Raw genomic sequence first — 23,279 nt, 5'->3', positions numbered from 1 at the left:
GCCCATCCAGGGCTCTTCCTGAAGATATAGTGCTAAAAATCCAACAATATGACTGGCTTTCAAGAAATTGCATCTATGCTTTTCTTAGTGTTCTCTGTGTTTTTTATCTGTGTATGTGAAAGTGCCAGGTGCAAGTAACTTAGACTATTGTCAGAAAAGTAAAGGATATATGGAATGATTTTAGAGGAAGTTATACTTTTGCAGAAAGAAAAAGTGATCTATGCTGTGCTATTAATGATTCTGTTTCTCAAACAGTGATTCTTGGTTACTACTCATGAACCTTCAATCTAATTCAGCCTTTTGACGTTAATGGAATCTCCTGTTATTTGACTGCATCAACTCATTGAAGTTGGTGGTTATTTATATGTTTTTCAGGATATTTATGTAAAGAAAGTGTCAAAGGTCTTTTTAGACTAAGGCTGAAGAACTATGAGCTGTTGCCCAATGCATATGATAGGTCATCCATAGACATGGTTTCTATTCCTGAAAACAATGGAAAACCATTGTTCTCAGTGCTCTCTTAGATTATTTTTGTCTCCGTTAAGATCTTTACTGAAACATGACCTGCAGAGTAAACTTAAAAAACTTGTTTCTCTCTATCTGATCTTTTCTGGTCATCCATGAAATTAGGATGGCACAATTTTCTTTCTCCTACCCTCCAGCTATTTTGTCTTTTCAGGTCAAAGGTTATATTTTAAATCTTGTAATAACTTCTGTGTAGTTTTATGTTTAACCACTTCGTCTCCATCTCTCACAAATTTACTTTGGTGAAATAGCTCTTTAATATTTCTTTTATGAGAGGAACATTTTCAGATGCCTCTTTATCTGAAGTGTTTTCTTTCTCAACTCAAAATATTTAATTGCTGGCATGGTGTAATCTTTGTCTTTTACTTTTTTGTTTATTTTTCCTATATAACTGCCATCAAGAAGTCTGAAATCTTGCACATTACCTACATTATTCCAACTTTCCTCAATTCTGTCTGTTCTGAATTTCTCCTTCCCACATTCTAACATTTTATCTTCAGCAGATGAATATTATAGGTGAAAGTTTCTGAAGTAAAAATAAGCAACTGGTCATTCCTGACGTCCTGAAGTCCCATTCTAAACTGCATCCTGGGATTTTTAAAGTTCTTATATGATTGTTTGGTCATCTCTCTTACACTTGCTATCTTTTTCTATCTTTGTTTCTTCCCTCTGCTCAGTCACCAGCTTTCTCACACACACAGAGCACTGCCAGCACATTTCTCAGATGCACCTTCCTAAATGTAGTGGGATTTTTTTCCTTCTGTAACAAAACACACTTCACCATTCTCTGCCGTATTTACTGTCTCCTTAAAACCTATCCAGCCCCATAGTCTGTGTGAGAGATGTGCAGAAAATCACATTTCATTTTAGCCCCACTTGTCAAATACAGCAGAGGCCTTTTTCTAGTCTGTTCATCCATAGGGATATATTATAAAATGTCAAATACAAGCAGAGGAAAAAAATTTGTGTGGGAAGTGGCTGTTTTCTTTGTATTCTTCTGAATGAATGTTTTTAGTGATTTTCTTCAAATCTTGCAGTGAGATTATAACCTGAAGGATAGCATAAGGCCAAGTGAGATTATAACCTGAAGGCCAAGCATACTACATGGCTGTGTTAGTCTAAGAGGAAGACAAGAGCCAGAATGGGACTTTAGGTCACAGCCTGGACAAGGCAAGAGCAGGAAACTCTGTCTGCAAACCCTGCAGCTAGGCCAGGTAACATCTTCATCCTTGTTTCTGCTGTAGAACAGCTAGTGGCTGCCTCAGAGTGATTATTTCCATGTTTATCACTGTCTGCTCTTAATTGTTTTGCTTCATGAGCAGAGATGTAGATACTTTGGACAATTTTCAGTTTTCATGCTTTTTATGTGGGGATATGCAGCTGTCTAGCAAGTGGCTTACTTATATGAATGCTGTTCCAAAAATATTTTCCAAAAATGTCTTCTAAGACCCTATTACTGTCCTTGAGACAAATAGGAGGGAGTCAAAGACCATTCTGATTCATAAAGCACCTAACAGTCCCCAAAGGTTACATACTATTGTAACATCTGCACATTTAACCAGCACCCTCTCTTAGTATATTGATTGCATGTTGTATATGTCACTTAGTGCATTTCTTCAGCATGTTAATCAAAGTACAGTGAAGCCAGAAGCTGTCATTATGCTATCTTTAATGGGTTAAGCCTATAGCTTTTCCTTTTGCTCTGGAAGTTTCAGTGGAAATGATTCAACAGAAAAGGCATGATGTCTTCTAAAATAGGAACATCTGCATATTGGAAGTTGGTGTGGGTGTCTGCTAGAGACCACCTGATCAGAAAGAAGTAGAAGAGGCCTTCTTTGGTGCTGATGAGATGCATCCATGAGTGCTAAGCTAGTTGACCAATATCATTGTCAGACACACTGAATTATCTTTGAAAGTTTGTGGTGGAGATTACTGAGGACTGGAAGGCAGAAAATGTCTCTCTTATCTTCAAGAAGGGCAAGAAGGAGGATCTGGGCAACTATAGGCCAGTCAGCTTCACCTTGCTCCATGGGAAGATTTTAGAGCAAGTCTTGCTGGAAGCTGTTTCCAAAGATGTTTAGGACAAGAAGGTGACTAGGAGTAGTCAGCATAGATTTATGAAGGACAAAAAATACTGAACCAGACTGATATCCTTTTAGAACAATGTGATCGGCTTGGTGGATGGGGGAGAGCTGGGACTGTTTTTTAACTTGACTTTGTCAGGGCTATCAACACTGTTTCCCATAATGTCCTCATAGACAAGGTCCTGAAGTACATGCTAGATAAGCATACGCTGGGGTGGACTGAAAAGTGCCCGAACTCCTTGGCTTGAAGGGTTGTGATCAGTAGAACACATTCTAGTTAATGGTCAGTCACTGGTGGTGCACCTGAGGGGTTGATAATGATGCAATACCACTTAAAATCTTCATTAATGACCTGGATGATGGGATAGAGTGCATCCTCAGCAAGTTTGTAGACCGCACAAACTTAGGAGAAGTGGTTGATGCACCAGAGCAGGCAGGACAAATGCACAAACAGGAATCTCATGACATTCAACATAGAATAACTGCAGGCACTGGTATGGGCTGGGGGCTGGCTGGCTGGAAAGCAGCTTTCCAGAGAAGGATTTGGGGGTCCTGGTGGACAAGGAATTGAATGAGCAATGTGCACTAGAGAAAAAGTTGATTAACAGTATCACAGCTTGCATTGGGAGGAATGTTACCAGCAGGTTGATGGTGTGATCCTTCCCTTCTCTGCAGCACCAGAGAAGCCACAGCTGGACCACTGGATACAGTCCTGGGCTCCCCTGTAACAAAGGGACATGGACATAATGGAGCAAGTCCAGTGAAGGGTCATGAACATGATGAAGGGCTTGGAGCATGTGAGCTCCATGGTTGCCTGGAGAGGCTATGGAGTCTCCATCCTTGGAGATACTCAAAACCTGACTGAACACAGCCCTGAGCAAGTTGCTCTTGGTGACCCTGCTTTTAGCAGCAGGGACAGACTAGGCAATCTCCAGATGTCCTTTTCAGCTGCAGTGGCTCTGTGATTTTCTGACAAATACTTAAGTCCCAATGAAGCACTGGTAAGAGGTTCGTGTATGTGTGTGTGTGTGTTTTCAATGGGAGTGAGAAAGCATGTGTGTGTATGGTTATGGGAGAAGAGATAAAACAAGCAACACACTTTTATTGCTTAAATATCACCTAATTCTTTCCGGGCTGTTCTTCTCTACACTGGAAAGTGCCAGCAACTACTCTAATGTCAAATTTCCACTTCTGTCCCACACTTGCGGGTAACTGAGATTAAAAGAACTCCGTGCAAAGCAAAACAGAATAAATCTGTGCAGGATATTGTAGCATGCTGAGCAGCTGCTACTTAAAACACAGATCAGAATTTGTTCTTTTGGGAGAGTACCCAGTGATGGTTTTCCAGAAGAACAAGCAGTATGTTTACTAATCTCTCTTGGCTAGCAGCAGTATGTTTAACTTCCATAAGCCTGGAGGCCAGTAGTCCTGTGAGAACCTACAGTTGCAGCAGTTCAAGCATAATAATTTTGACTCTGAATGACACAGTAGTTCCTCAGCTTTTATACAGTTCCAGCTGCACAATTCAGCTCTACAAGGAATACGAAAGAAGTGACATCATGACTACCTACATAATATTTTTAGCTTGTGCTGGAATCTAATACTGGTAAGAGACTAAAAAAAGAAACCAAGTTCTAAATCCTTAAAATATCAGGCATGCAGCAATCACATCTGCAGTGTCCCATTAACTTATGCTGGTTTTAAATGAAATTTCAAAGGACATTTGTATATCTGACAGTCTTTTTTTAACATCTACTGACTATAAAGAGTACAAGCACCAGAAAAAAAAAAAAAAGCATTGAAGACAGGATTCTTCAGTTCCTTTTGCCTTTTTCTGGCAGTATTTTGACCAGTATCATTTGATATGATTTTGTTTATTTAAAGTAAACAAATGTGGAAACAAATATATGCAAAATGTATCAACACATATATATTCATAAATGCACATACTTTCCCCCACACACTAACATACTACTCATATTTCTGAATTTACACTAGGTGTCCATGGCAAGATGCTGGCAGTGGGGGGTGTGGGGCATCCTCTGTGGGGAGAGGCCAGGGCTGCCCTGTGCTGGACACAGACGGTTCCAGATGGCTCCAACCAACCCACCGCAGGGCACGGCTGAGCCTCTCAGCCAAGGGAAAACATATTTAAAAAAGGGGAGAAAATGTTGATCAGGCAGAGGAGGGAGGAAAAAGAGTGTGAAACAGCACAGGGAACACCAAGGTCGGAGGAGGAGGAGAGGTGGAGCAGATACTGCTGAAGGACTATAGCTCTTGGAGGACCCAGGCAAAGGGTGAGGAGGAAGGAGTGGCAGAGGGAAACCACTGTGTAATGGCTGTAACACCCCCAATCCTGCCACTCTTTGTGCTACACATTGCCTCACTGAAGGGACTGAAGCAATAACGGTGGGGGAGGAGGGGAGTTTGGGGTGAAGTTGAGCAGGGGAATGGGGTGAAGAAAGGTGTTTTCCTTAAGTGTGTTTTCCCCAGATGTTTTAATGTGGGGTTTTTTTGTTTGTTTCTCAATACCTGAATCAGTAATTAGATATATATATATCTTAAATGGCAATGAATTAATTTTTCCCAAACTGAGTCTGTTTTACCTGTGATGGTAACTGTGATGCAAGGGATCTCCTTGTCTTTATCTTTATGAATAAGCTTTCTTGCTCCTGTTCTTTCTGATTTCTCCCCCTCTCCTACTGAGGGGGCAGCAGGTGAGCAAGTGGCTGGATGGGATTTTGGCTCCTAGCCAGGACCAACCCACCACATAATTTTGTGCTAATTCTTATACACATATATTTTAAAATTTTGACTAGAAGTTTCATGGAGTTTCTTGGAGTACTTTAGAGTAATTCGATTAAGATACATACTATCCTAAAAGAGCAATCCCCACAAATAAATTATCAAAAATGTTACCTTTTTTTGTGTGTGTGTGCATGATTGACTTTGCAATGTTTCAAATGGAGGCATTAGTATGCACTCACCAGACAGATTTTTCAAGTGGATTTAATTCTAGCCAGGCCCCTCAAGTCACCCCATGTTCCTTAGGCCTCCCACTCCTTTTCTCAGCTTCAGTGCACTCCCCAGCAGAAATTCCTGATGAAGGTTCTAACTATGAAATTTAGGTTGGGATTTTTTTGTCTCTCCTAACCTCCTCCTACATGCTTCATGTTTAATTTTTATCTTCAGCTATATTTTTTTGAATCATTTTTCTTGTCAGTCTACCTACATTTGTTTTTTCACCTTGCATGCATCTACATTTCAGTTCCTTCTCTCCAGACAGATATAGTGCGGCAGAGAGACATATTGTGATGGCTGATAATCAAGAATGTTCATTAATATTTCCTGGATATACCAGTTTCTTTTTGGTATCATGTTTTTTTTTCTGCGTCTAGTCAGGGTACTCTTGTTGGCTGAGAAACTCATGATGCTTTTATCTCACTGAGAAGTCATGGGATGGTATGTAGTTATTGTCATTTTACCTACAGTTTCAAGTTGGATTTTTATACAGTCCCATCTTTTATCCATGTTTTATAAAGTAGTCCAGGACTGTTGGAAAAGACAGGAAGATATAGTGAAATATGATGGTAGCAACCACCTGGCATCCAGCTGTGCAGTCAAATAACCTTGTAAAGAATGGAGCATCTATTAAACCTTGGGTTTAAGCTGGAAAGTATTTGTCTGAAGCTATTGGGCTGTGAAATATGTTTGAAGGTCTTACTGTGTTGTCCTGTGAACATAGTATGTAATTTGATGAACATAGTAAGTCATTAGAGTTTCAACTTAGATTTTCCAGTAGTTCATTAGTGTTGGTCATTAACTGAAAGGAAAATCAGTGAAGACTGGCTTTTGGTGCCAGGAGTCTGTGAGAATTTACTTTGGGTGGGGATCATGTTTTCTGTGAACTCCACTCTCAAGTCAGGGCTGAACTCATGATTTTCTGAAGGTATATCAGTGTGAATTGTTTTGGAAACAAAAGCTGTTAGATAACACAGCAGCTCATGTATTGAATAGCTTATCTGCATAAAAGAAAATTTCAACTTATAGCTGTAACCTGCATTTACTGTTGGAGCATTGTCAAGTGTTGTTCAAAGTATAACATTTGACATTCTGAGTGACCTGGCTGTCACATTTCTGGTGAGAACTAACGTTAACTCAATTCAAAGGAGAAATAAAGTTTTTAAGCAGAATTTTGCTAGATTCTGGAAACACTTCTGCACTATGTACAGTCTGGTTTACCTTTGTGAAAGATGACAAAATTAATTTTAAAGATGTTAAGGACGACAGAAGAGACAGCTGAAATGCTAAGCAAGATTATGCTTTTCAAGTCAATATGTGTAACTAGTTATACTATCAAGCATGTGGGACAAATTGCTGAATTGTATTGCATTATGTATGGTATTATGTATGATATTATGTATGGTTCTGACAGAAAAGTATCTGCAATCTTTTGCTTAATTATTTCTGCACCCGAATACATAAAAATGAACAAATAGTGATATGCTATTAATGTTCCTTAGCATGTGCCTCTCAGTAGTTCAAGGACCTTAATTGGTCATCAATTGCTTGCACTTAAGTGGCCCTCTTCAGCACTAATGCTGTGGCTGATTGAATACCTATTTTAAAATTTTAAAAATGCTGGTTTGCTCTGGGAGATAACAACTGACTCTTCATTTGAAAGGAGAAGCTGACTTTGTATAATCTGCAAGCCTGACAATGGGTCAAATTTCATGGATATCTATTTATTACTTACATATTTCTGTTAAGTTCTGCTCAGTATTTATGCAAATTTAACCTACACTAGGCCATAAGCCCTGGATTGCAAAACCTCATATACATACCAGGGCCATCAGCAGTCCACATACCCTTATCCTGCATTTTAATGCTGATTTGCAAGGTTAACTTTTAAGATTAATAATCAAAGTGCTCTATGCAAAGATGTACACAAAAGAAACCATGTGCAGTGTACCACAGATTTTATTGATCCTACAAAGACCAAAACTGTGCTATGTAGTTGTGTGCCATCTGCTGCACCTCATCTATCTACTAACTCTAGACATATGTACAAATTACAGCTTTATAGAATGCTCTATAACATGTAGCTTAAGGGAGTGCTTGGATTTTCTGCTGGAACTACAGGAAAGGTGCAAATTATGATGCATGAAACTGTATAGTGAACAAGCAGAAAACACAAGGTTTTTGTAGAGGCTATACAATCTCAAATTTACTGGCCACTGATCTGTATTGGATCTATGACAATGCCAATGTTATTTCTATTCTTATTATCACCTCTGTGACTAGCTATAAAGTTTGCACAGAATGAATCTAAAGAGAAGGTGTAGGTGAGAATATGAATAAGAAATATTTTCTTCCTTTCTTCAGTGTAGCATGGAAAGATAGAATGATTTAACAAAAAACCTTATGGCAAAGCTAAGAGACAAGTCTATAGTTTGAGTCAAGCAAACTAGTAAGACTAGTTTTCCACTCTGGCCCTAGAGAGAAAACTCTCCATATTTCTTTGCTGTTACCCTAAATGTTGCAATTTCCCTGAACATTTAATTTGGAAAACACTCTAAGAAATATATTTCTTAAAATATATATTTTCTGAGGTTGATAGACACTTACATCATCCAGTAAATATGTATATAGTTAGAAGAACATTCCAAAATAGGAAATGGAAAACATGGAGTAATGAACCTATACAAACCAGAATGAAATAAGAAATGAGTTCTGCTTCCTGATTATGAAAGCTGGCTTAGCTGCCATTCATTGCTGAAGAGTGTCTACAAACTGCTCCATGGCAATGAAATTAATGATGATTCTTCCAGTTACATTTATGTAGGGTTACATAGGGTTACATTCATGAAGGAATGGGGTTCTTCCCTGTTCTGTGCCTTTTGTAGTATAGTCATTGCAGACTCACTGAAGGCAAATGTACAGTCTGGTAGTATTCCAGTAAGACAGGCAAATTACTTTGCACAGGTGTGAAGTACTACCCATGCTGAAAAGGAGGGTAATAAATCTCAGATCCAGAGCATCACTGGCACAAGGAGAAAGTACAGCTCAACTTGCAGAAGAGGCTTTCCTGGGGCCTGGACACATCTGTACAGAGAAGCTCCTTTAACAAACTAGACCAGATGATAAACTGGCCTCCCCTGTGCCAGCTGCCTCCGGATGTAAGCGAATGTCAGGGGAACTGGAGATTATCAGGATGCAAGGAGATTGAAATTACATGTCCTACGCCAGCTTCTGTAGGACTGGCATTTAAGAACGCTTGTTACAACAGTCCAAACTTATCCAAAGATACTTTTGTGTAGGGGGGAGGTCCCTGAACTACTTTGCACTATTGAAGGACTATGTGAAGGCACAGAGCAAGAACCAAGACCAGGCTCCGCATCTTCAGAAGATAAAAAGAAGTGAGTGGTTATTTCTCTTAATCTATATATAGTGCAAATAGATTTTGTCTAGTATTGCTTGGTACAATGGAATGCTGGTAATGTAGGAGGTGTTAACATGATTTTTAGTCTGATCTTTTGGGCAAACAAGATCTCTGTGACTTTATGCTGTGTTTGTTTGTTCATTCTTCTTCCTATACATTATTCCCTTTCCTATAAGGTTTTGAACTAATAACCAATTTCAATCAAAGAGACAGAGATCTAGGACATATTGCCTTTCTACAAGCATGGTGAAAACCAGACAACTAGCTTGAAGTCAGAGATCGGAGAACTGAAAATCCCCGACAGAAAAGCTGCAACATGACCATCCCATTCAAGTCATCCTGACAATTTACCCCCACCTTTTCATCCAGCCATGCTAAACCTCCCTGGTCAGTCAGCACATGTATGTGCCAGCATCACCTCTCACCTAGCTGTAAGGCCAGGCACACTCAGGGAAGATGACTGCTACTGGAGTAGCTAGGGAATGTGGGTAAGAGGGAATAAGAAATGCTGAAGAAGTGATGTGAAGTTACTGAGGATGCAGATGGCAGAAGTCTTGTGGTGGCATAGGGTGTAGAACAGAAATCCATAGGAAAACAGACTTCATTAATCCCATGCTTACAGAACAAGATGTTTTCTATTTGACCAAATATCTCTCTAATCAATAAGCATTTCATTCTGTTACAAACTGAACACAGTAGAGAAGTCATCTGGGTAAAGCTATTAAGAAGTTGATTTCTAGAGCTGAAAGTTGGCTGTGTGTGTTCAAGCATTATTTATTTCTTATTTTCTCTGTTGGTAAATTTTTTTTCTGAATTATATTTAAGAAAATATCTAAAACCCAAACCACAGTCCTTGTGATATCTCATATGTACCAAAAACTATTATTGGGAATGGTAAACATACTATTTTTAACATCTGTGTGTTTTATAAATTTTCAGTATTAATGGGAAAACCAACTTGCAGCTGAACAGAAATCTGAAAAGTCACAAGTGATCTTTACAACTTGGCAAGGATATGCTTCTAGAGAGAAAACAACTTGCTTGAGCAAAGCTAATGGTATCTTCTTAAGTTACCCTTTCCGCTGGTGCATTTTACTTTAATAGTTCTGATTCTGCTAAATGCTCAGGCCTACTTTATTTGAGAGAAAATAAGAATTCTCCTTTCAAATACTTACAAAAATGAGACTCTCTGCCCTGTAGCCCTTAGGAGTGGAAAACTGCTCTGATTCCAGGCAAAGCTTTATTATGGAAATCTCCAAAGTGAATGGAAAGCAGCCCACACAGTGTACAATCACTGCTTGTGAGTTTCTTCTGTGGATTATTAAGATTAAAATGATTAGGTTACTGACTGTGTGCTAGGAACAATTGTTCATTTAACTATGCATAAATTGTTTTAAACTTGTGAATAGGTCTTGTTGCTGAATCAAACATTTTGCATAAAAATGTCATTAGAAAGACACCCTGGTGTGGTGTTATGGGATAATAATTTCAGTAATAGAAATGTGAACTCTCTTATATACAACATAAAAGCTTGTTACCTTATAGAGTCTGCAGAAAGTGAGACTGCCACAACTCCCTTGTATGTTGTTGCCCTTTTACTGATGGAGAAACAATGTAGCTAGAGGTAGGTATTAAATCATCCTGTTAGCTCTGCCCCATTATATTGTACACTTCATGTTGGAACTGAAAATATCTTGAAATACAAATTTATAGAGTAGCATTAAAAAACTTCAAACTCAGTGTGTTTCTTCAAGGATGAACTAACTGTTTATATGTATTTTATATTTAATAGTCTGCAAAAAATACTAAAAAGCCAAAAGTGGGGTGTAGGCCATTTACAGTACCCGTATTTGAAATGAAAGTTCTTAGAATCACTGAAAAAAGTTCTGTTAAATGCACTGCATTTTATCATCTGATTTTTTTGCAAGCTCTATTGATCAAAAGTATTCTGGCATCAGAAAAGGAACAACGGACTAATAGCCAAGCTCCTTCGTGCAACCAAATAATAGCATGAAGTAGTAAATGGAAAGCAAGACAAAGATGACCAGAGAGATCACATAAAATGTGGTATTGCAGAATATTAAATCCACTGCAGATAACTAGGGGCATATGAACAAAATTAGTCAGTCTGAAGCTGCAAGCTGGGAAACATGAATTTGTATCACACTAATGTTTCCCTAATGGATAGCTCCAATGCACTATGGGGATTTATTTTAAAATAATGTTATTTCACTGCTAACTGACCTTCCTGTCTAGTTCAATTTATGTAAGGAATTGAGATGCTTAAAAGGTATGATTTTTGGAGAAAAGGTAATTTTTGCAAAGTCACTCTGAAAGCCAGAATCAGAACAAGACTTGTTTTGACTTAGAGACATATTATGATAAACAAAATTCTTAGAATAGAAGCACAGAAAATCAGTTCTATTTAAATATAATTCTGAGACCATATTAGATCTGCAAGCATGGAGTGAGCTGCATTTTGTCTGAGTCTCATGCTCCCGTGAAGCTTTAGAAGCTTTAACAGGGCTTTGGGCAAATGGAGGCATCTGTCCACACGGAGCTTATTTCAAGTCAGGTGCCTAACATTAGATTAACTATATTCAGAGAATCATAGAATCATTTAGGTTGAAAAAGAACTTTAAGATCATTGAGTCCAACTGTTAACCTAGTACTGTCAAGTCCACCGCTAAACCATGTCCCTAAACACCACATCTACACGTCTTTTAAGTACCTCCAGGGATGGTGACTCAACCACTTCCCTGGGCAGCCTGCTCCAATGCTTGACAACACTTTCAGTGAAGAAATTTTTCCTAAGATCCAATCTAAACCTCCCCTGGTGCAACTTGAGGCTGTTCCCTCTTGTCTTCTCACTTGTTACTTGGGAGAAGAGACCAACACCCACCTCGCTGCAACCTCCTTTCAGGTAGTTGTAGAGAGCAATAACGTCTCCCCTGAGCCTCCTTTTCTCCAGACTAAACAACCCCAGTTCCCTCAGTTGCTCCTCACAGGACTTGTGTTCTGGACCCTTCACCAGCTTTGTTGCCCTTCTTTGGACACACTCTAGCACCTCAATGTCTTTCTTGTAGTGAGGGGCCCAAAACTGAACACAATATTAGAGGTGCAGCCTCACCAGTGCTGAATACAGGGGGACAATCACTTTCCTAGTCCTGTTGGCCACACAGTTTGTGATACCAGCCAGGATGCTATTGGCCTTCTTGGCCATATTGGCCCACAGATAATGCACCTGTCAATTGCACAAAATAGAACTAAAGAACAGACAGTTCCTCAGACTAAGTGATGTGGGGCAATGCACAAGTAATGCAAAGGCTTTGGGCACTGGTAAGAATAGACACTGATCTTGTTCAAGTGTAAGCAATAATTCCATTTCAAGTAATTATTAATGCAATTGTTACTTCCTGTTTGCTTTGCAGTTGCTCTTGTTTCCCATAGATGTAGTGCAGTTTTAAAAGGCCATGTTTATAAGACTATGGCATGTCATCGCAGTGTGTGACTGAACAAAATGTTAATTCTGCTTCATCCTGGTTGTCGTGGTTAGTCCTTGATAACATGAAAACCTGTTTATATATGTGATATTTTAACAGATATTAAATCAGCCTGTACAGTCATACTATGCTTATACTAGTAAATTAAACAGTGTCAGGCAACATTCATCCTACTGGTATTTGGTTGTCTACATTGCTGAATTATTAGTACAATCCTTTCTTTAGTTTTGGCCTGGGCAAGCTACCTGTCTCCTAAATTATTCTTGGGTACAGTTTGGGAGCTATCACAGTCCAATGACTATTCCCAGTAGTAATTTTGGGTATTGTCAGTGTGTTTTGCATAGAAAGACTGTTTAACAGTATGGGTGCCAGGCTTTCTAGGTTAGCTGTCTTCAGTGCTGGAGAAAGGTCAGAAGCATATTTAATTTATTGACATTGAAATTACTTCGCAGTGTGGTAGTACATCACAGCTGTAACTTAGCAATTAGTAGTTCTGGGGCTGAGGAAAGAAACAGCTTCCAAGAAAACTTTTGGGCTGTAAATGACCATGTGAGCAGATGCTATTCTTTTAGACCAGACTTAAACCTAATTGTTCAGAGATGGATTCATTTTGATTTTTGCTTTGCTTTGCAATAGTCTAGAAGATCTCACAGTCTGTAAGAGCTGAAAAGTATGTAGGTAGCTACTGTATGTCATCTTGTTGCTGTTAGTTAACCTATTGGGAGATAGCTTTTACCTCCTCAACTTTATTTTAGAGCTCTAGATGTCGATTCACACAACATGAAGCACAGGCTTCGTCAGGATTTATTTGGCTTCTACCATGGCAATTCCCTTGTCTTCCACTATGTCCTGATTCTATCAGAATTATTGTTCTGTGGACACAAGGCACAGATAATGACTTCATAGAAATGCTATACATACATTTCAGAATTTTGGTTTGTGTTAAACCAAAGGGGGATGAATATGAAGTTGTAAAAAAAAAAAAATATATATAAAAATAAAAATAGGGTGACAGCAGTCCTAAAGGATGGGGGGAATGAGATTTCCCACCTTGAGAAGAGTGTGATAGTGGCCCCCAATGGGGCTTCAGACAATGGAAGGCTCCAACATCTTTGTGAATCCTCTGTTTCTCTGCTGCCACATTGCTGCCAGAACATGTATTCTGGGAGAGGGACCAAAGCTTCCTTCTGACATGGACTCTAGCTGGAGGGCTGAGGGAGAGCCATACTGGGAGACCATAGTAAGGCTGGGGAAAGTGTGACCCAAGCCTTCCCTGGTAAATCCATGCTTGAGCTATCTTTCTAGTCTCCTGATCACATATACAGCTTCTGCTTCTGTCCTTTTTCTTGGCCATTATGGAATTTAGTTATTGTAGGAGGTGACCAGCAAAAATCTCAATAGAGAATATTCAATAGAGAAAAAAGATAGAAGACATGATTTTGTGTCTGGGGGAATTTTTAACCCAGATACATATCCCTTTTCATATGGCTTCTGTATCTCATTGTGAAATTGTTATTAAATAAGGCAATGGCTTCTTTTCACATTAAACAAGAGCAAATGGGAAAATATTTTCACAAGAGTGACCTACTGATTACCAATCTGAAATGTAGGTTCCAAGTCCATTTTCTAGATTTATTATTTTCTGCCAAAATTAATTTGGACAAAAAACATAGTAATCACCTAATATGTGGTTAGCAATTTTCTGTCTCATTACACAACCCTTGTATCTTATTACCCATTTAAATGAGTACCTGTTAAATGAACAGACCTGTACAATGCAAGCAATTTTTCGATCCATCAAGCCAAAACAAAGAGGACTCCAATAAAGTCTTTACAACAGTATACCACATTATAGAATGCAATAAAAATTGGATTTATCCATGTAATACATCAGCTAAATGATTATAAAACTTTGTAACAGAATCAAAATTACTTTTTGGGATGTCCCATGATTGTGCTATAACCCTTATCTTTCAAAATCCCAAGGAGGTCTGAGCAGGTATTCTACATCATCCAGGTAAGATCTTTGAATATTTGTCCCTATAGTGCTCATAAAAGTGACACTATTAACGCTGGCTGCAACTAAACTCGATACCAAATGTGCAACAATCTATCCTACTGACTTCTGTCACCACATCTGTCCTTATTTCCACTACTGTGAATCTGCAGGCCTGAATCTCTTTAAAACAGAGATAAGTACAGCAAGATGCAGTGAACCTGAAGATTGCAGATTTATCTAGTCATTCAAACTGTGATTTAGCCACAAGTTCTCAGAGGTGGAAAGAAACACTTTCACTCCTGATTCTCATCATGAAAAAATACAGATCGAAAGGTGCACACTGTAGGAAATTTTTTATGTCTGTGAATAGAGTTAATTAGAAAACTTACTGACAGGATAAGAAGAAAGAAGGCTAACACTGGCTGATCATCTCCAAAACATTTTAAAGCAATTTGTTTTTAATGAGGATTAGGAGAGGGAGGAGAGGGAATATGTATTTTTACCAGGAATTGAGTGAAAGGGAAGAAACATTACAATGAAGTGGTAAGACAAACCCTCAGAATATGGTGTTTTAGAATGACTGAAACAGAGTGAATTTGTTTACTTGTCAAAGCTACTAGGTAAACAGTTTGTTAAACTTAACCTCACTTTTTCCAGTCATGTATTTGTTTATTTCTGAGTTATACTGAGTGACCTTGCATGGACCTTCAAATTCTAGTCCTTTCTGTCTATAGAAGTATCTAAGGATATGCCTGAACAGATATATGACTGCAGTCACTTGTAATATTTACTGTTTTAGCTGCCAAAAATACTTTAGACTTGTTACTTCACTTCCACAGCCATGTAGCTGAGACGCAGTTTAATAAGCTATCCCATTGCACTGCTATATATCTGCAGGCAGCTATGTCCCAGTTCAGATCCTCTAGCTCTTTGAAAGCAGTGTTGGTTCAGGAAGAACAGCCTTACAATTACAAGACTGAGCTGCAACCTGTCATTTCTGAACACTTGCTCCTTGCTCCTATCCAGCAGAGAAGAACAAGAGAAGATAAACACCTTTATCAACCAAGATGTGACAATAACTTGTCTCACATGAATGGTAGCTGACACATTGGTTCTCTTCAGCTGTGTTGCTTTCAGCTGAAATAGATGTCTCTCCTCTCAGAAAAGACTCAAAGCTTGTATACTGTCTGTTTCCCCCACTCCAGCTCTAAATTATATGCAGTTTTTGTGTTGTGAATGATGGAATGCTGAGCCCCAAACATAAGATCAGTGAGGAAATTATAAGACCATGACCCAAAAATAGTTGGACTTCATGCTCAAATCTTCTTAGCAGCTAAATAGCTCTACCACAGTTTTGTCTGGGAAGAAGAATCATATGGACTTCATTTCATGTCACTGGTCTTGTATATGAAGTGTGGGGATAGCAAAGCAGTGTTGCCCCTGTTTAGACAAATACCTCTTTTTGATATATATTATTTTCTCATTTACTGTCCAGCTCCTAGGATGTGTGTGAGTTCTGACAGCAGTAGTATTGACACTTCTCTGTCTCAACAAAAACTAACTGCATTTAAGTTATGAAGAATGAAAGATACATAGCATACCCTGCATATGAAGAAATAAAGCAGGGAGAAACAATGATGCACAAAGATCTCAGTAGAAGTTGAGTTACACTCAAAACAGTTGCAGCTTTTAAGAAGATCACCACCTTGAACTGTTTCAGAGGATGATTTGTATTTGCTACCCATGGGATTTCCATCCTCATCTGAATTACTGTCAATTTTATGTGTAGGGCAGAATTCTGTATTATGATGACATTGACATTGCGTGCATGTTTGTGGTTAGCCTCTGATGGTGCCCTGCTTTGATAAAATCTGCTCTCTTCATAGTGCTTACATATCCTCTATGCCATGAATGTCCAAAAGAGAATTTTAGTTCAGAAGAAAAATCCCTGTTGAAACAGAAGTGGCAGAGTTTTCCGTTATGCTATTTTTCACTGTAATCATAGTGTTATAGATACAAATCCAGGAACACTTACCATTTCCCAATGATCAAATAAAACACATGAAAACAGAGTAACAGAGGTGGAAAATGAAGATTCATGTCTTGGCTGCAATGAGTCCTTAACTGAATACAGAGTAACATAGTTCAAACTGAAAAGCTGAGGACATGCATCTCATAACAGAAAATTATTCATAATAACCACTTTGTTGTGTGATATGGGGGCATCTTAGATTCATGGTCCACTTCAAGATCCCAGCTAGGACTTGATGTTGGCTCTCTGTCATGCAAAATGTTTATTTGTTACTCTAACATGAAAAGAACACTCTTTTCAAACTTTGACTATCCTCAGTTTCATGCTGATGCAGAAAAGGAGTAATTTCAAAATAACAGATTCTTCTTGAGGTATATTTATGTGTTTAAGCTCTTCAAACTTTTGACACCTGAGCTTTCTTTACTTTTGTTTTTGACACACAATTGTAGTACTATGTGGAGAAAACAGAGACATAGGACACAGTTCATATAAACTATTTGAAGCCAAAAAATATAACTCTTGTAACAGGACAAAAATTATCTACAACCTAGAAAAATAAGGAGCGTATCTTGATTTAAAGCAAAATCAAAAAACACTACCCTGTACAACAATTAGAAGTATATATTATAGATCTCAGAAGCCTTTTAAAGTTCATTTTCCCTTGGAAATATCTAGGCGTTAATGTCCTTTGGTAGTAAGTAATGGTCTGAAAAATTGATATTAAAAAGACAAAAACAGTACAGGGTCGGTGGGAAGTTTTTTCTTACTCTCTAACTTTCTCTCTTTATTTCCTTACAATTTTATTACTGAAACTGAAGCTTTTTTTTTTTTTTTTTTACTGAAATAAAGTACACTAAAGCACAGAAGCCTTGTTTTCAGAGTTGAGAGAATTTTTATTGCCTTGCAATAAATCTCAAGAAGCAAGGAATTGTGATGGAAACACTGAGATGTTCCTGGCTACATAATACAGTTACTAGGCTCTGAGCCATGCATGCACGCACGCACATGCTTTAAAATAAACTTAGTCAAGCAGAGTAAAATAAATTTTCTAAGAGCAAAAGCTGAGCTAAGATCTTTAATACAAAAAGCTTGATTAAGGAATCAGACCACCCACTGCTGGAAGAAAAATACATGTATCATATATTATGCATCTTTCGTATCCACAGGCTGATATGAAACGTTGCAAGGTGGAACTCTACTGACTGGAAAATGAAAAAAAGATGCATTGAGATAATAAAAGAAAGCCAAAAAGTTTTATTAATTCATGAATTTACATTCTCCATAGCCAAAAATTAAATCTTCCTGTACAGAAGTCTTCAGCATGTTCACATTAAGGGTTCAAATCATGATGCTACTTGGATACATGATTAATTCTACCTCTATTTATTAAAGCAATCTAAACATGTGATTAACATTTACAAATGTTTAAATCCTTTGTGAATTAAGGCCCACATAGCTGATCTGAAGTCTTTTGTCATCACTATGAATCTTTTCTATCAACCAGAAAGACCTTTGTGTTTATGCAGGGGTAATACTTATCTAGAACATTAGAACATGCTCCTAAATACCCATCACACCATAAAACTAAGATTAAAATTAACATATTGAATCAAAAATTGCATTGCTATAGTCTTGATTTTTAGCTCTTGTTTACATTTCTCTTTGTTACTAATACCATTGCTGTATGCCAAGCTTAGTTTCTGCTATGAAATTGAAGTACTTGTCTTGTAGAATGATAAAATAATAGATTTGACTTCAGTATACCTCTTTGCTTGCATAGAGAAGGCTAATTTATTTGATTAAAGGATTTCCCCATTGATGTTACACGAAATCAGCACAACTTATGTAAATACTTCCCTTGATCCAGAAGGAAGGGATGTATTTGTGTTGTATCAGTTGCAAAACCTCACTCATTCTGTGCCATGTCATAGAGGCTGCTCCTAAAAGTGAGACATTTTCTGAGAAGAGGAAATACCTAAATTTATAACAACTTTTCTTTCTTTCAGTGAAGTGTTGTTATTGAAGTTGTTACCTTATTCAAGCATAGTTTTCTCTGAAGCAGGGCTCCTTGTTCTTCACAGTAACTTACCACTTCCTCCTCAGCTATTAATAAGGAAATTCAGCATCTCCTTAAGGAGTGGTTTAATACAGGTTATTTTCCCCATGAAAACTGTATAGGAAAGATATACAACATAAAATTCAATTGGAGCACCTGAGCTGAGAAATGAAATGGTTAACGTCACCCAAAGTGCTCATTCACTGAGATCTTGATCCAAATTTCAATGTAATGTGACTATAACTTCGATAACTAGAAAGCATACCCACATTGTAGTTTGAATGAGTTGAAAGCATGAAGTGCTGTCTTCTGAAAGTACAAGAGTGGAACAAATATATCAGGTAGATAGATGGGAGATAATTAAAATGCCTGTGGGTGACTAATAACAACTCCGTAAGAATAAGAGTTAATACAGTTCTTGAAGAAGCACAAATATGCTAACACTTCACTGTGTTTCAGATCATATTACCATTCTCAGGACTTCAGTTGTGAAGCAAAAGTCTACTGGTGGCTAACAACCACTGTGCACCAGAGAAATGTAGCTGCCATTTCTTGCAGTAGCAAATGACACAGAACTGAAAATAAAGTATCTTATTTATTTGTTTATCTTTTGCAGATAGAGATACTGACAAGCATGAGTATGGTCATCACTAAATGGTTACATTTTAGCCCATTTTAATTGGTTGCAATATGGTGAAACCCTTAAACAAAGTTCATTAACTATCCTTAACTTCATTCTTCAAGAAGCAAAGACTGGGTCTGAGGCAACTGGTAAAGCTGTGTGGCCTAAAGCCACAGCAAATTCCAGGGTCCCAGAATGACCTGGTCTGCAGGAACTGCAGAAGCTTTGGAAGGGTTGTTGCAGCAATGATGTTCCCCAAGAACACCCAAAAAAGAGCCTGCCTTGGCTGTTTTTGTTCACAGCTACCAGTTTTGACAGAATGAGACAGCTTGCTTTATGGGTGCTGAAGCACCATGTGCTTATGCTGTTCCTCCTCTCACTACTGTTTCCAGCTCATTTCAGCCTTCCAGGTGTTTCCAGAGACCTGCTTTAATTTGCCACTCTCCTCTATGGGATCAATTAACCAACCAGACTGAGTCAGTACATTTATTTGGGACCTTACTGTAAAGAAATAAAAATGAGACACATTCACCAAATCTACTTCCTATTTACGTAGCTCAGTTAGAGCTCTGGCCTATGGACATTGAACAGCTATGCCACTGGTTCAGCCCCTGGCTTCATTCCAGCATTGTTACTGTGTTAGTAGGTAGAGGTCCCCACCAGATAAGATTGCACTGGGACAGGAAAATAATCAAGTGATTTGGAAGCTAGTCTGTAATTCTGAAGACATGGGGCTGGTTTCCTCCTCTGTCACGGACTTCTGTTACTGGGGAAGTCATTACTTGTGTTGAATCAACACAAATTTTGTGTTGATTATTAGTCTGTTTTTTTTTTTTTTTTATCAAACAGCAGTCCTGTTTCCTTTTCCAAGCATTATTGACTTGTAAGTAGTAGTATAATATCAATATAGTCAAATAATAATATAAATGAAAAAATATTCTTGTAGAAACTTAAGTGGTATTTTGCAAAACCAAAGAGTGTACAGGGAGACTGTGTATTATGCAGGTAATGTCCTCCTAGCATGGACATAGACCAGCAGAGCAGTTCTATTGCTGGAATAGCTGATTTCTTGTCACTGTAGAAGGCTCCAAGGAAGAATGCTGGCTGTTCACTAAAGCAGGCAACTTTTCCCTTTTCCTGGTTACATAGCACTGTGTTCCTATTTAACCCCTGAAGCTCTTTGCAACTCACATCCCTCATTCTCAGACTGTCCCACTCATGATTGTAAACTAGATCCCCAGCTCCATGCTTTTTGCTTTGCAAGCTTCCTGTGTAGGAGCTTCTTCAGAAGCAGTATTGTAGGCACTGCTGATATGTATACACAGGAAACACCATCATCAAAGTTAATTGCTGTGAGAAAACTTTTCTGAGGCACACACACAAAATAACTCCAAGTCACTTACACTTTAATAGATGACTAAGTTACTTACTTCTCCTTTCTTACTGCACAGATACTTCAGAGCAGTTCATATGTGATAGCCTGATGTAAGGAAGTGTTGGATTAGCTGTATCTCTGGGGTTATTTAAAAGCATGGAGCTTCAAGCATTCATTTGGACTACTTGTGCCTGAGGCTATCACCCACATGGAGCAAAATGATCTACACCAACCAAATCATCCCCATCTTATTAAAAGAGAGTTACTGGCATAGCTGTCAGTCAAAGGCAACCTCATGCCTCTGGCTGATTTGCCAGTACAAGCTTTTTGTTTGAAATTACCCAAAGTTTTAAAAGACAAAATGGCATGGGGGTGTTCACTAGGGACCCAATTAAAATTAAATTAATGTTTAATTATGTGCATTTTTGGAATCGAACAAACGCAACTATTTTAAAGTAAAAAATGTATAGCTTCTCTAAGTGGCAAAGTTAATTAGAGTACTTTTAATGTTACCTCTTCAGGCCATTTTTAAATTAACAATCAACAATTATCTTCTGAACCCCTCTTCCAGTCCTGAGAGGAGTATATTTAATCATCAAGTGTCAGATTCTTTTTTTTTTTCTTTGTTTGATAAATTTCCTACTTATGAATTCAGTTTCATGTTTACAGAACATAATTCTAAAACAAGAAAGCCCACTGAAACCTTTCAAATTGAGTACAAAACAAACTCTGTCATGTACAGTACCATGGACCTGAATATAAAGCAAGAGTTTAATGTCTTAATAGGATACAGGATGTTCTTTGTGACATTAAATTTATATTAGCAGCACTTTTAGCAAATGTATAGCAAATAATCCAAACCTCAGACAGAGAATTCATCTAAGCCTGTTAAGAGAGCAAATCCTTTGTATGTCAAACACAGATGTAACCGTGACTCTGACCTGTTCCCACCATGTAATCTCTTGTGCTCCCAGGTATATCTTAGGTATCTTGCCTGCTTGAATTGTTTATTTTATAAAAGGATCATAGGATAGGAAGGCCTGTGAAAGTCAGAGAATAGATTTGGAGACTATAGAGGCAACACTAATCCCTATTCAATACCATATAACATTTTAAAATTCCTGTAAGAAAAAGTGTCCATATGGTGATTTCATGCTGTGTGAGGCTAAATAAATTGGACAAAAATGAGAATTATTGCCTTACAGGAATTTTACACCAAAATTTGCCTTAGTCTAACTCTTCCTACTCTATAGTCAGAGTATCATAGTAATTTAACTCAAAATAATGTAACAGATAACTTTTGGTCTTTGAAATAAGAAAGTATACCTTCTGAAAAAAAAATATTTTTTTCAGTTCCCTTTCAAGAGTTTATATTAAAAAGGCCTAGGCTATCACAGAGAAACTAGATATCATATTAAGGTTCCCACAAAACAATGGAGTTACAGCATAACAATTTAAGTGGAAAATACTCTTTAAAAGTACATGATAAAATAAAAATAATTTATTTTTATCTCATCCTTAAAGTGAGAGTTGTTTCTACATGGGACAAAACCAAAGCAAATTGAATCCAATGTGAGATTTTTCAATGCATGCAAAGGTTCTTGGGTCTAATTCTTCTGAGAACACCCAGGTTTTCTCCTTTATGGTAATATTGGTAGAAAAATATTACTGCTTCTCTCAGCAGCTAGAACAAAGAAGTAAGTTAAATAATAGACACTTGACCTAACTGTTATTTTCAAATAGCATTCATCCTTGTACAATGTACCGAGAGCCTGAAACGTTACAAATCAAAGTTCAGTCTTGCACTACAAATTTGGAAAGTGTAAAATATTAAAATTCAGAATGACCATTACTTAAGAAGACATTTCCCTACTTAAGAAGACATTTGCTTAAACTACATTGATTTTATTATTTTCTCTGTGCAAATGATGCTACTTTCTATCATTTATGTGTGATAGTTGCATAGATGATATACTTAGAAAAGTAACAATAAATAAAGGACAGTCCCTGAACCACAGAAATCTTACAGTTTATCAGACAAAAATGTACAGTGAGATGCATATTGCTGAATAATGAAACTCTTATTCATATTTAATACTAGCTTGGTTTCAGTGGGATCAGTACGAGATATTTTTTATCACAAATAAAAGACTCAGTTGTGTAAAAGGAGTAGGAAGGAAATGAAGAAACAAAAGATATAGTTTGGCACAAGTGGTTTTATTTATGCTGTTATTATATCTTATTTCAATTAATTACTTATGGCTAAATGGAAGGTGAGAATCCATTTTCCTAATTTTGCTTGAAATTTTTATCACAGTTTCCCTTACACACTTAGGTAACAGTGTTAACTGTATGTGTCTCTATCGGTCTTCCCCTAATAACTTTTGAATCTATGAGTTTGTTCAGTCCAATCTTCTAAGGAAGGTTTCAAAAGGGTGGATTGGTTTCAGAGATGACCACATTTCCACCAGTTCTATAAATAAGTAAAGGTTGAATGTCTATTTAAGTATCATAGCACCTAAGGCTACAGCATGAGTTCCAATCCCTTAGAAGATATAGTGGTATCCACTTTGCAGAGAAACCCTTTGGAACTGGGAAAAATTCAGTTGGAACTCACCCCTGCTTGACCATCAAAGTCAGT

This window comes from Strix uralensis, chromosome 5, assembly GCF_047716275.1.
Source record: "Strix uralensis isolate ZFMK-TIS-50842 chromosome 5, bStrUra1, whole genome shotgun sequence".
NCBI lineage: Eukaryota > Metazoa > Chordata > Aves > Strigiformes > Strigidae > Strix > Strix uralensis.
The sequence above is the reverse complement of the archived record's forward strand: the minus strand, read 5'-3'. Positions refer to the sequence as shown.